Here is an 11,348-nt window from a genome sequence, read left to right as displayed (position 1 = left end):
AGTATTACTGTTAGAAAGTTTCTTGTTTCTGGCTTTGATTGAGCTCAAAACCTGCAAATTAATGAACTTTGTAGGGAGGCTTGCTTCTGAAACTACTAACGATGTCTTCTCTAGATCTGAGCGATAGGAATGGAATTTGGATAAACATCTCTCCCTTTTGGGACTCCATTGCCCCCCTCTCTTTTCCTCCTGCATTTCTCCAGATAACTGCCCCCCCCCCGAACCTAACCGGCATCCTCAGACCAAGCTCCACTTCCATTTGGGGCGCTGGTTTTGTGTCTCTTGGGGGTCCTCCATCTCACTGCGAGTTCAGAGCAGGGCAAGGCTCTGCAGGTCTGAGCACTCACGGAGACAGAACTATTTTCCACTGGCGATGGGTGATGAAAAACATCTGAAAGGCTGCCAGGGAGAAGGGGGATGTGTTCCCCACTCTGCAAAATCAGCTCGTCAGCGGGACCGACTTAGCAGAAACCCCAAAAGGCGCATCTCCCACCTGGTGGAAAATAGAACTCTCTGCTTGATTTCCTTTTTCTTTTCGGTTTTAACTAGGTGAGAAGATGTAAACTCAGAAAAACTGAAAGTGGGAGTGTGTATGGGGCACAACACAGATTATAGGAGGAACATCCCTATTCTCACAGAGGTCCGGAGAGGAGAGGAAGGTGCAGATTTCCTGCAGATAATCAAAAAACGCAAAGTAGCAAATTTGGGCGGAGGGGGCTGGCGCGAATCTTCTGGGACGATCGGTCGCAGCAGTGGCTTGACTCGTGGAGGAGATGGAGGGAAGGTCGGAAGTGGGCGCGGGCGGCGCGGGGGGCGGGGGCCTGGGCATCTCCATCCCCACGCGTCCGCTCCCACCCGGCCGAGCCCGCACATTCCATCCCGAGTCCGGCTAACACCTATCATTTGAAGCCGTCTTCGCTCTGTCTCCCAAACATCTCGAGCATTTTTTATTCCGCTCGCAGCTCTTTCTTATTGAGTTCTCCGTGTCTCTCGGCAACTTGTCATAACCTGTAATAAAATGCCCTTTCTGGCGGGAGTTAAAGTCCAGAGGGCAGCCGTTCTATTTCCAACTGATAGCCGAGAAAAGGAGACGCGGCCGCCTCCCTTTTGCAGGCCTCCGGGTTTAACTCCTGCGGGGCCGGCCAGGGACACGCGCGGCCTCCTCTGGCCTCGGGTTCCGAGGTCTCCGGTCGGGGGATCCGCCTCCCCAGCTCCCGGGCTCGGCCCCGCGGCTCTGGGAGAAGTTTCTGGGTCTGGAGGCTGAGCGCATACGTGCTACTAAGGTGTGTTCCTCAAAATGAGAAGAGCCTCTTTGCACTTTTTGGTTATTTTTTTAATGGGTGGGGGGCTTGGCCAAGAGGAACAGAACAGGATGGGGACAGATAGAAGAAGGGTACCCAGGTCACTCCCGCCAGCATCCCATGAGCTTTTCACTAGGCTGGTTATTTAACTGGTTCAAACAATCTTTAATTAGTCAGTACCATCATATAATTGTTTTCATAAGCCTGAAATCAAAATAGGAAGATTTATTCGAGATTTCCTACCCTGCATGTGAACGTTAAGGGTTCACACGAACTGCCACTTCATCTCACCAGGAATGAGGGAGAGCAACAGGACCGGGTTCAGCATCCCACCCCCGCAAAAAGCAGGGAGTTGGCATGTCCCGTGTCCGGAAGGCCACCCAGGTGGCCAGGTACGAGGTCTTCCTAGCAAGAGTGAGTGCCCCTGAACATGACCTCCGGCTTCACATCCTTCTGAGGGATCCCTGATCCCCAGATCTCTGGAACACCCCTCTTTGCCACCATTATGTATTTAGAAAGAGCTGCCCCATTTCTTCTTACCTGACTACCCCCACCCAGAGAAGTCACCTTGGAATACCCCAAGGTGGCTGAGGGGAGCCAGGGTGTCTCCAGCTATTTTTCAATTTGTCTTCCTCCATTTGTGACAGAGGAGAATCAATGTCTGCGATGTCACCCAGTTGGAAAGAGGGGTTAGGAAAGAAGGTAAGGGGGAAAATGTAACTGGGAAAGGGGAACCAAAAACTCGGCAGCTGTGTCCCTGGTGCATTATTTTGTCCTGGGTTTATTTGTTTAAACAAGGAAGTAGGGAGTTCCCTCATGAAGATGGTGTCCGGTGTCCTCATGGAGATGGTCTCCTCCCTGATCTCTAGGGCCCCATGTCCAATCCCAGAACTCCTCTTCAAAGACCCACAAAGGAAGAGTGGCTGTGACATTGTTCTCATCCAGCTGTAAGGCAGAAACATCCTATTCTTAACTTACCCCTAGGCATGCTACCCTACCTCCTCAGAGCAACCCCAAGAGACAGGTGCCCTGACTCTGGCCTGTGTGACTGAAGTTCCAGACTTCCTGCACCCTTCCCTCTCCAATTCACACACTCTCTGCTAATTTCTTTCTACACTGGGAAGTTAGTAAAACCTTAGAAACAATGTTTTTAAAACTCAAGCTACATTTTGTTCCTTAAAAGAAACCTGCAGAAATTGACCAGCTGAAATCTGCAAGTGATTTCCTTTTTTTTGCGGGGGGCGGGGTGGGGGGGGGGAGCAGCGGTAGAGAGTTTGTGTCATAAACTGTGATAAGACAGGGAAAGTAGAAAGATTTGATTTGAGAGTCTGGGTTATCTGATATTCCTCCACATAAAAGTCCATTCTGTTCAGTTAAGGAAGAAAACGTATTTCTGTCTTCTGCATCAGAAAGCACTGGTGGGACATAGTGGGGAGAAGTTTAATACATCTAGGAAAACGTAAGCAGTGGAGACTCTTTATCCCCCAAAGAATAAAAATTAAGAAAAAATTAGCAAGAATATAGACAAAAATGCTTGTTTGAGCAATCATTTTAGGAATACTCTACTGCATTGTTTATTGCAATCTCCCATTTCTCTTTGTTTTTTTCTCGAGGTTGATCTGTGGGTCTCTAGTATAACCTTTGATGTGGGCATCTTCAAGTGATAGTTTGCCATCAGCCGTTCAGGAGCTGCTGCCTTTATGAAGGTGAAGATTATTGTCCCTTTTAATCTCTGGACAAAGCCAGAATCCTTTTCCCCGTGTGTCCTACTTTTATAGAGACTATGAGGCTGTAGATCCTAGAAACGGTATTCGTTTAAACCCCTGTTCTGAAATCCTCAGGACATATTTAAGGATCCTGACAATTATAGCCCCATTCTCCCCAGTTAGCTCACAGACTCTATTCAGAAGGAAGCTATTTGGGAGCATGTAAAAGCCAGTAAATTTCCTGATGCACAAAAGAAAATGGTGCTTTCTGCCCACTGCCTATTTCCACTCGAAAGTGAATAATGCCCCAGTTACCACCAGGCCTGACTTGATTTATCTTGGTTAATAGGATTAACGTGTCAACCCCTCTCAAGAATTTCCAAATGCAATCTGGAGTGTCACTGACTCGCTGGTGTCTTTTTTCCTCTCTGATGGGCATAATGACGCACCTACAAGCAGAGGGACTTTGTCCAGTGAGAGCAGACAGATTATCTGTCTCCAGTGAAATAAGGCATGTTGCGAGGCCACCTTTGCCAAGACTCAAAGCCAGAACCCAGTCACTATAAAATAATTGTGTCACTACCTCACCAGTGCAGTGTTCGTGTTTCATTTATCTTTTGACTGTAATTGAATGGTTGAAAAGCAAAAATGTAGACAAATTCCAGCTGTATTCAGATCTGTTTCTTCCTCCACTACCTCGACCCATCATTAGATACTTTCCCTCTCTGCGCAGGAGGTCAGAGTGTATAAATATAAATTGCATTTTGCATTACTTCTAGATGAGTGAAGCTGTCAAAGCAATAATATGAGCTTTCAGTTCCACATTCTACCACTTCTTTCCCATTTTTTGGCCAAGAGGTCATGTGCAAATTGAACGTGACAACCTAGAAGACATGTCCAACAGACTCATATTGTTACCCCGCTCAGCCGCCTGGCTCATAACAACATTAAACCCACATTAGTCTCCAGCCTCTGCCAGGGAGGAGCTCTTAAACTTGGGACCCAGCCTTCTCAAAAATTTCACTTCAATGGTGACATTTCATCTGAAAGTCGTAGGCAGCACTAACCTAAAGTATTTTGCACCCAGGATTCATGAGGATGTCATACTTAGAAACACCAAGCCAGTGTCTTGCAAGACAAAGGACAATGAACAAGATAAAGAGCTAAGAGCCCTCCAACACACACACACACACACACACACACACACACACACACAGGAAAATGTACATGCTTCTATTTGAAATTATGCAAAATTTCCAGAATCCAATAGCCATGTGTTTAAAATCATTTTTGTTGTTGTTTAAACAATGAAGATGTCATTCAGGGAGTCACCTTAAAATATGGCTTGGCCTTATACCCTTATTTGCAAGTTCTGCTTAGCATTGTTTTAAAAACCCAATTGCTCAACAAAAATTAAAGTTTTAGCAGGTTATGATCACCATGATTAAAAGATAACCCTCCTCAAACTATATTGTAATGAAAGAATCAGGAACTTTCATCAATCTGAAGGAAGCCGAATGGCTCAGAGGATTGGTAATTGGCTATCGATGTGACCCGTTCATGTCTTGCCCAGATTGCAGTTAATGGAGAGCTGTTGTTCCCTGACAGGGTGTTTGATGGTTTCTAGGAAATGAGTGGCTGTTTTCATCCCTGTTCCAAATGGACAGGTGTCTACATCAGAATTGGCAACCTGGTCGACACGCTCAAAGAGTGGCCAAAGAGCGAATTGTTTGTGGAGAATAAACTTCCCTCCCTCCTGCAATGCCTGTACACACGTGTGTGTAGGGAGGGGGCAAAATGGAGATGCTGGAGGAAGAAAGATTGATTCAAGTCCATGAAATGTAAGCAGGCTGAAGTCCTTTGGTTCTGAGTGGCACGCTGTGCAACTGCATCTCTCCTGCAGCTTTTTCTTGCGCTTTAGCGCATTGTGCTCTAAATGCACAAATAAAAATCCATGAAAGACTCTTAAACTTATCAGTCTCAACAAATAAAATGAACCAAGAGTTTTTTTTACACTTTGTTAAGTAAGCATTATTTTCATATATCTTTCTTTTCTTAATAAAATGGATCTTTTTTTGTTTTTCATCCCCTCCTCTATAGGTCAGATGAATTGCATGTGTTTAGTTCTGAATGTGAGGTAATAGAAACTCCAAGAATCATACCTGGTAATACCTGGTCCAAAGTAGGAAGTATTGCTCTTCTCCTTAGTGGATAATATTATATTTTATTGTATTATACCTAAGAGAAGACCATCACACCTCTAAAAGTATTTATCTCTCCTTTCACTTTACACACAATCCCTACAACCCCAAGTTATTGTTCATGCAAATGATTTTTACTTCCTGAGTGTTATTATAAAGCAGTACATGAGTCATATTCTTAAGAAAAAAAAGTCATTGTAATACTCCAAAACTCTGATATCCTTTTATTGTTTAACATTTTCTTTCACAAATATTAAAGTTGTTTTAAGTTTTGGAAAAAGATTTTTTTTTTTAAAGAAAAAAAAGATAAAAGGCCTCTGACTATAAGACTAAAGCAGTCACTGTTGTTGACACTGAAGAGATTTGCATTTAATGTGGTATAACGTTTATTAGTAAGAATGTTTAATTGTTCCAAACTTTAAAATTTAAGTTTCCAGTTGCAAGATTTTTTAATTCTTCTCTTTTGTCCTAACTTTTTCCTTTTCTTCTTAATGAAATATTTCTGTAATTAATTTTTAGTTCATTTTTACTCCACTGCATAGCCAGAAATTATAGCAATGAAAGTCAAAAGCTTTGGAATGAAGCTAACTGTTACACTTCTATGTGATGCATTCTATGACCTTGGGCACATCAGTTAATTTCCTGAGCCTCAGTTTCTTCATCTGTGATATGGGGGTATTAACAGTCCTTAATTTACAAACTTGTTTGAGGATTCAGGAAATAACATGGCTCTCCATGTTTCTGAAAAAGAGTTCATCAGTGTAAATCACCGTTATTGCTATTTATGATGATGATGGTGATGATATAACACCTCTAAGTGTTAGAATCTTCATCTGTGGAACAGAAATAATAGTACCAGTAAGATTGTAGACAAAGTTTGTAGAGCATTTGGCATGGTGACTGAATCAGAGCAGGCCTTCAGTAAATGCATGGTGGTTTATTGTTGCTTGAGAGCTTTGGAAATGTGTGAAATATTCACTTTTGGAAAGAAATCCATTGTTCAAGCGTTCCTTGGTAGTACTTCATGTCTGGATCTAGAGGCTACATTAGTAGAGGATGGCATGAACAAAGCCAACTCTGAGAACGATGCCCAGTTAGTTTCCTTTGTCTTGTGACCATAACTCATGCCCATTGCTCTCATGATTTCATCCCACTGGGTGGAGGTGAGAAACCCCAACAAGAGTGGGTAGGGGTAGACAGCCCAAGTCCACCTCTTCTGATGAAGAAAATGGATGAAATAAAACTCAGGGAAGGTGCTTCACTATCCAAAATGAGTCTCGAAATCTGAAGGAGACTGTAGAGAGTTGGAATGTATGGTTTCCTTCCTGATATTATTAATTCACTTCTAGAAATAGAATCAAACCTTTCTGGAGTTTGCTTTTAAGGATAGACTGAGGTGCCATTTAAAGATTCATCCTGAAAGAACCCAAAGGAACCCTGAAGCCAGCCTCAAGCAGCAGCAGAAAGAGTCAAGCAGTTCTCAGAAAACTGCCTGGGAAGGAGCTGTTAAGTCCTGGTTTTCTGGGAACATCACATCGAGTCAATAATTCAACTTTATTGGAGCTTTTGGGGGTCCATATATTGAAATAAAATTTCATGTTGAAAATAATATTCCATAACTTGGGAGATTCCCTTACATATTAGAGTTAATGGGTATAACCTCCCTGGAAGATGGGGAGTCAGTAAGAACTGGAAATTTCCAGTCTTAAGTCATTTATGTGTAACACAACTAAATAAAATGCTTGTCCTAGATGATTCTGTATATAAAACCAAACATTCCTTGAATGACTATATAGAAAACTAGTTTGTTCAGATAACCCCTATTCTTGATTCATTGTATGAGGTTTGGTGTGTGTGTGTTTCTACTATATCAACTGCCCAGAGATATGTAAAACCTCTCATGTCCTCAGTTCAGCAAGGAAGCCAAATGGAGTTGGGTTCATTCCATTCTCTCTAAACATAACTGCCTCATTCTGCAGAGTAAATTAGAAAATTTAATGAATAATGAAAATTAAAATGTAAGCAGGGAGAAGTAACTTCTCTACCCAGAGTCACCACTGAAGACCCACACAACCAAGAGTTTGGCATTTGCCTGTCATCTGCTTTTCTGACCACAGGGAGCAGCTCAGGTGACAGGCACACAGATGGACACATTGTATGATTAATGGCATCAACCAGGCCTGGTGGTGAATATGCAGGAAATGGCGACAGACATGAGCTAGTCCCCTTTTTGGTTTAATGCTCTTTCCAAGGTTTGAAGTTGAGAGGGATTAGGAAAAATTCCAGCCTTCTTTGCTAGAAAATCTGAAGACACCCTTCCTTCTTTCTCCAGCATCACTTGCCAAGACCAAACCTTTAGTAGGAAGCTATATCAGCCTTCCGATTGGTCCACCGAAATTATTCTCCTTCCCTCCCTCCCTCCCTCCGTCCCTCCTTCTCTTCCTTCCTTCCTTTGTCTCCTTCTTTGTTCTTTTTTCCCCCTTGCCTTCTTCTTTTCTCTTCTTTCTCCCAAGCATTGTCTCATCTCAGCAAGCTCAGGGTGCAAACTGGTCCACCAGAATGGGCTCTCCGAAGAATCTCTGAGGAAGAGATGAATGTGCAGATTTGAGCAGGGTCAGAGCAGGCAGCACGAAGACCTATAGCAATTCCCAACCTAACACCCTTTGGCTCTACTCCAGCCACCTTCTGACCAAATAGGTTGTTCCTGAGCATGGCTCCTCTATTGCATCAAGAACACAGGAGATCAAGACTCCATCATTTAAAATGGACCAAACTTGGGAATTCCCTGGTGGCCTAGTGGTTAGGATTCCAGGCTTTCACTGCAGTGGCCCAAGTTCAATCCCTCGTTGGGGAACTGAGATCCCGCAAGCCACACAGCACAGCCAAAAAAATAAATTAAAAAATAAAACAGTATTTAAGAAAAAAAAAAAAAGAATTGCTTTACACTAAAAAAAAAAAAAAAAAAGAACAAAACTTGAAGCCATAGCCTCAGGATCATGCCCAAAGTTGAGAATTCTTTCCTTTACTGGTTTTTAAATTTTAATTTATTTTAAATCGACATGTAAAAGGTAGGAAAGGGTAAAAACTCTTCCTCCAGTCCTATCTCCCAGCCCCTCCCATCCAAACTCACCAACATCCTTTCTTGAAATCAATAGACTTTTTTTTGGAGGAATTTTAGATTTATAGGAAATTTGAGTTTCTGTATATCCCCTCACACCCCTCCCCACCTTGCCCACCTAATACCATCTTGCATTGGTGTGGTACATTTGTTACAATTGATGATCCAATACTGATACATTATTATTAGCTAAAGTTCACGGTTTACATTAGGGTTCATTTGGTGTTGTATATTCTGTGGGTTTTCGCAAATATATAATGACATGTATCCACCATTAGGGTATCATATGAAATAGTTTCACTGTCCTAAAAATCCCCTGTGTTCTATCTATTCATCCCTCTCTCCCTATGAAGCCTCTGGCAACAGCTAATCTTTTTACTGTCTCTATAGTTTTGCCTTTTCCATAATGTCATACAGTTGGAATTATATGCAGTGTATGTAAGTTTCCTCCATGTCTGTTCATGGCTCACTTCTTTTTATTTTCACATAATATTCCACTGTCTGGTTGTACCAAGGTTTGTTTATCCATTCACCTACTGAAGGACATCTTGACAAGTACTAAGTTTTGCCAATTATGAATAAGGCTGCTATATACACCCATGTACAAAGTTTTGTGTGTACATAAATCTTCATGTCATATGAATACATATCAAGGAATGTGTGATTGCTAGATGATAAGGGAAGAGTGTGTTTAGTTTTGTAAGAAATTGCCTAACTGTCTTCTAATCCAATGTGTTTCTTGGAGTTTTAAAGTACATATTAGTTAACACAATAGGTCCCTAGCAAATATGGAGAACCAGAACAAATCCTGGGGGACACCAAGGCAAGAGCTGGGGCCATTTGGAGGAACAAAGAGTCCCTCTTAAGAACATGAACTTGATCAAGCTACAGAGGTTCACGCCTTGCCTTCGTGACTTACTTGCTCTGTGACCTCAGGCAACTTACTTAACCTTCCCATGCTTCTATTTCCTCAACTGAAATTAACTTGGTAATAGTACCCAGACTCTAGGGTTCTGAGCATTACCTGAGATATCTCATGCATGTCTTAGCACATCACTTGGTAAAAGTGCTCAGTAAAAGTTCATTATTATTATATCTTATAACAAAAACCAGCATCTCTTCCACCACCACCCCCCCCCACACACACACACACGTATAGCCAGTATATTCTTTAGGGATGAATTTGTGTAACAATTCACTCAGGTACAGAATGATTTCATACGTTGTGAAATCTGGTGAGAAAAAAATGTGCAGCAGCTAAAATAAAAAGAAACCTAAACTAGAAAGGAAATGTCTTTAAGTGCGGAGGTTTTGGTCCACAGGATAAATTCTCTCACTCTGCTCTAGCCCTTGACCCTCAACAGGGTCTTTTTGGCTCAGAATCCGCTGGGGTAAGTCCTGGATTGTGAAATGCCCTCCCTCTGGTAGCCTGCCAAAGCCTGCTCCACAGACACCCAGGCTAACCCGGCACTGCTCACAGCGAGAATTCTCCTCACCCCGAGGGCCTGACTCACGCTCCTGTATTTTCCTTTCTCAGACAGTTCCACAGGCAGGCAGGAGAGGGCCATTAAGCAATCCATATGGTAATTTTTTTTTCTATTTCTTTGGGCAATTCTTCTAGGATGACATAATTATATGCGTTAAAAATGAAAAATAAGAGCGCTGTAGCTGTATGTTTGTATTGGGTTTATTCTGGAAATTAACCAACAAACAAACAAAAATTCTCTCCTATGCTTTCCTGACTAATAATCTATGACTCCCACAGTGCCCTCACACCAGTGGAAAAGGAAACATTTGAGTGTTTCTACCAGCTGATTTACCTTCATGATATCAGATAACTATAGTTTTCCTGTTTTAACTGCATGAGCGGGGTTTAGGTGTCATAAGGTCAGAGCATATGGAATTTTTTTTAAACTAAGGGTAAACAATGAAACCTGATAAGTTATTCAGGGCATATGGCTCAAAAGCAAGCAGTCACTAATATGAGTCATATCGCATTAATAAAGCACGACATTAAGGGCACATTTGGATCAAAATATTTTGGAGTAACTGTAAAACTGAAATATGACAACAGAGCTCAGAATTCTACTTAGGAATTACAAAGAGGTAGGTTTGAAAAGTTGAACTGTAGGACATGTGGGTCTGCTGGAGTCTTCCAAAGGGATGGTGACAGCCAGGTATTAAGACTGTTTCGCCCATCAGTCCTGTGGGAAGAACAGGAAGAGGGCAGAGGGTCAGAATGAGCAGGGTCTTTCTCGTTCCGCTCTCCCACACCGACACAAGTGTCTTGCAGTTCCTGGCACAGCTTAATAGAGTTGTGAGAAAAAGAAAGGAAAGACAAAGGAAAGAAGGAAAGAATCGGCCCCAAGAGGAGGTCTCCCACTCTAAATTTGCTTTGGATGTGCTAGGGCCCAGGAAAATCTATCTAGATTTTCTAGAACCTTCTGGGCTTTAAGGTCCAGCCTGCTGAGTTTGGATAATGATTAACAGCACAGTATCAAGAATCAGACAATAGTAACCAACTTGGACTTCTGGCTCCACCCTTTCCTAGTCCTATGAAATTGAGCAGTTCCTCTCTAAGCCTGAGCTCCCTTGGTTGTAAAACAGAAATAATAATAACAACATACCTCCTCCAGCTGCTGTAAGGATCACAGAAAATCAGTGCTTGGCACAGTCTCTGATGCACAGTAAGTGCTCAGTCTAGGTCGTTACTACACTATTGTCGTCATCATTGCTATTTTGAGTTGACTACCCCAGTTATGGATATTCTTCCATCTGGAACAGGAAATAGGCAGGAAAGAAATTAGTAGTATCAGGGTTCAGGCATGGACCCTGGAGTTGAGTGTTTCAGCATCCTTAGATGCTACCAGCTGTGCTGCTCCGTTATTTAATTCAGTTCAACAAGTGTGTTTTGAGTCCCTTCTTTGTAGAAAACTCAGGAAAGGGTTCTGGGGAGTGTTCCAGGATCCAGGGGACATGGTGATATCCCTGCCTGACAAGCACTTTGCCTGCACAAGGGGAT

The 11,348-nt window shown here is 42.5% G+C and overlaps 1 long non-coding RNA gene across 2 annotated transcripts in view; it reads right to left on the bottom strand.

Moving 5' to 3' along the window:
• Nucleotides 1-9,997: 9,997 nt before the first annotated feature.
• Nucleotides 9,998-11,348, bottom strand: part of LOC132359160 (uncharacterized) — a 36,946-nt gene continuing 35,595 nt past the window's right edge. For both annotated transcript variants that reach the window (XR_009500749.1, XR_009500748.1), the window contains 2 exons: nt 10,954-11,101; nt 9,998-10,530 (listed from right to left, as the gene is read on the bottom strand). This is a non-coding gene — a long non-coding RNA (uncharacterized LOC132359160). The remainder of the gene's footprint in view (nt 10,531-10,953; nt 11,102-11,348) is intronic.

The sequence above is a fragment of the Balaenoptera ricei genome, chromosome 2 (genome assembly GCF_028023285.1).
Source record: "Balaenoptera ricei isolate mBalRic1 chromosome 2, mBalRic1.hap2, whole genome shotgun sequence".
Classification (NCBI taxonomy): domain Eukaryota; kingdom Metazoa; phylum Chordata; class Mammalia; order Artiodactyla; family Balaenopteridae; genus Balaenoptera; species Balaenoptera ricei.
Note: the sequence above shows the minus strand (reverse complement) of the source record. Positions and strands in the feature narration are given on the sequence as shown.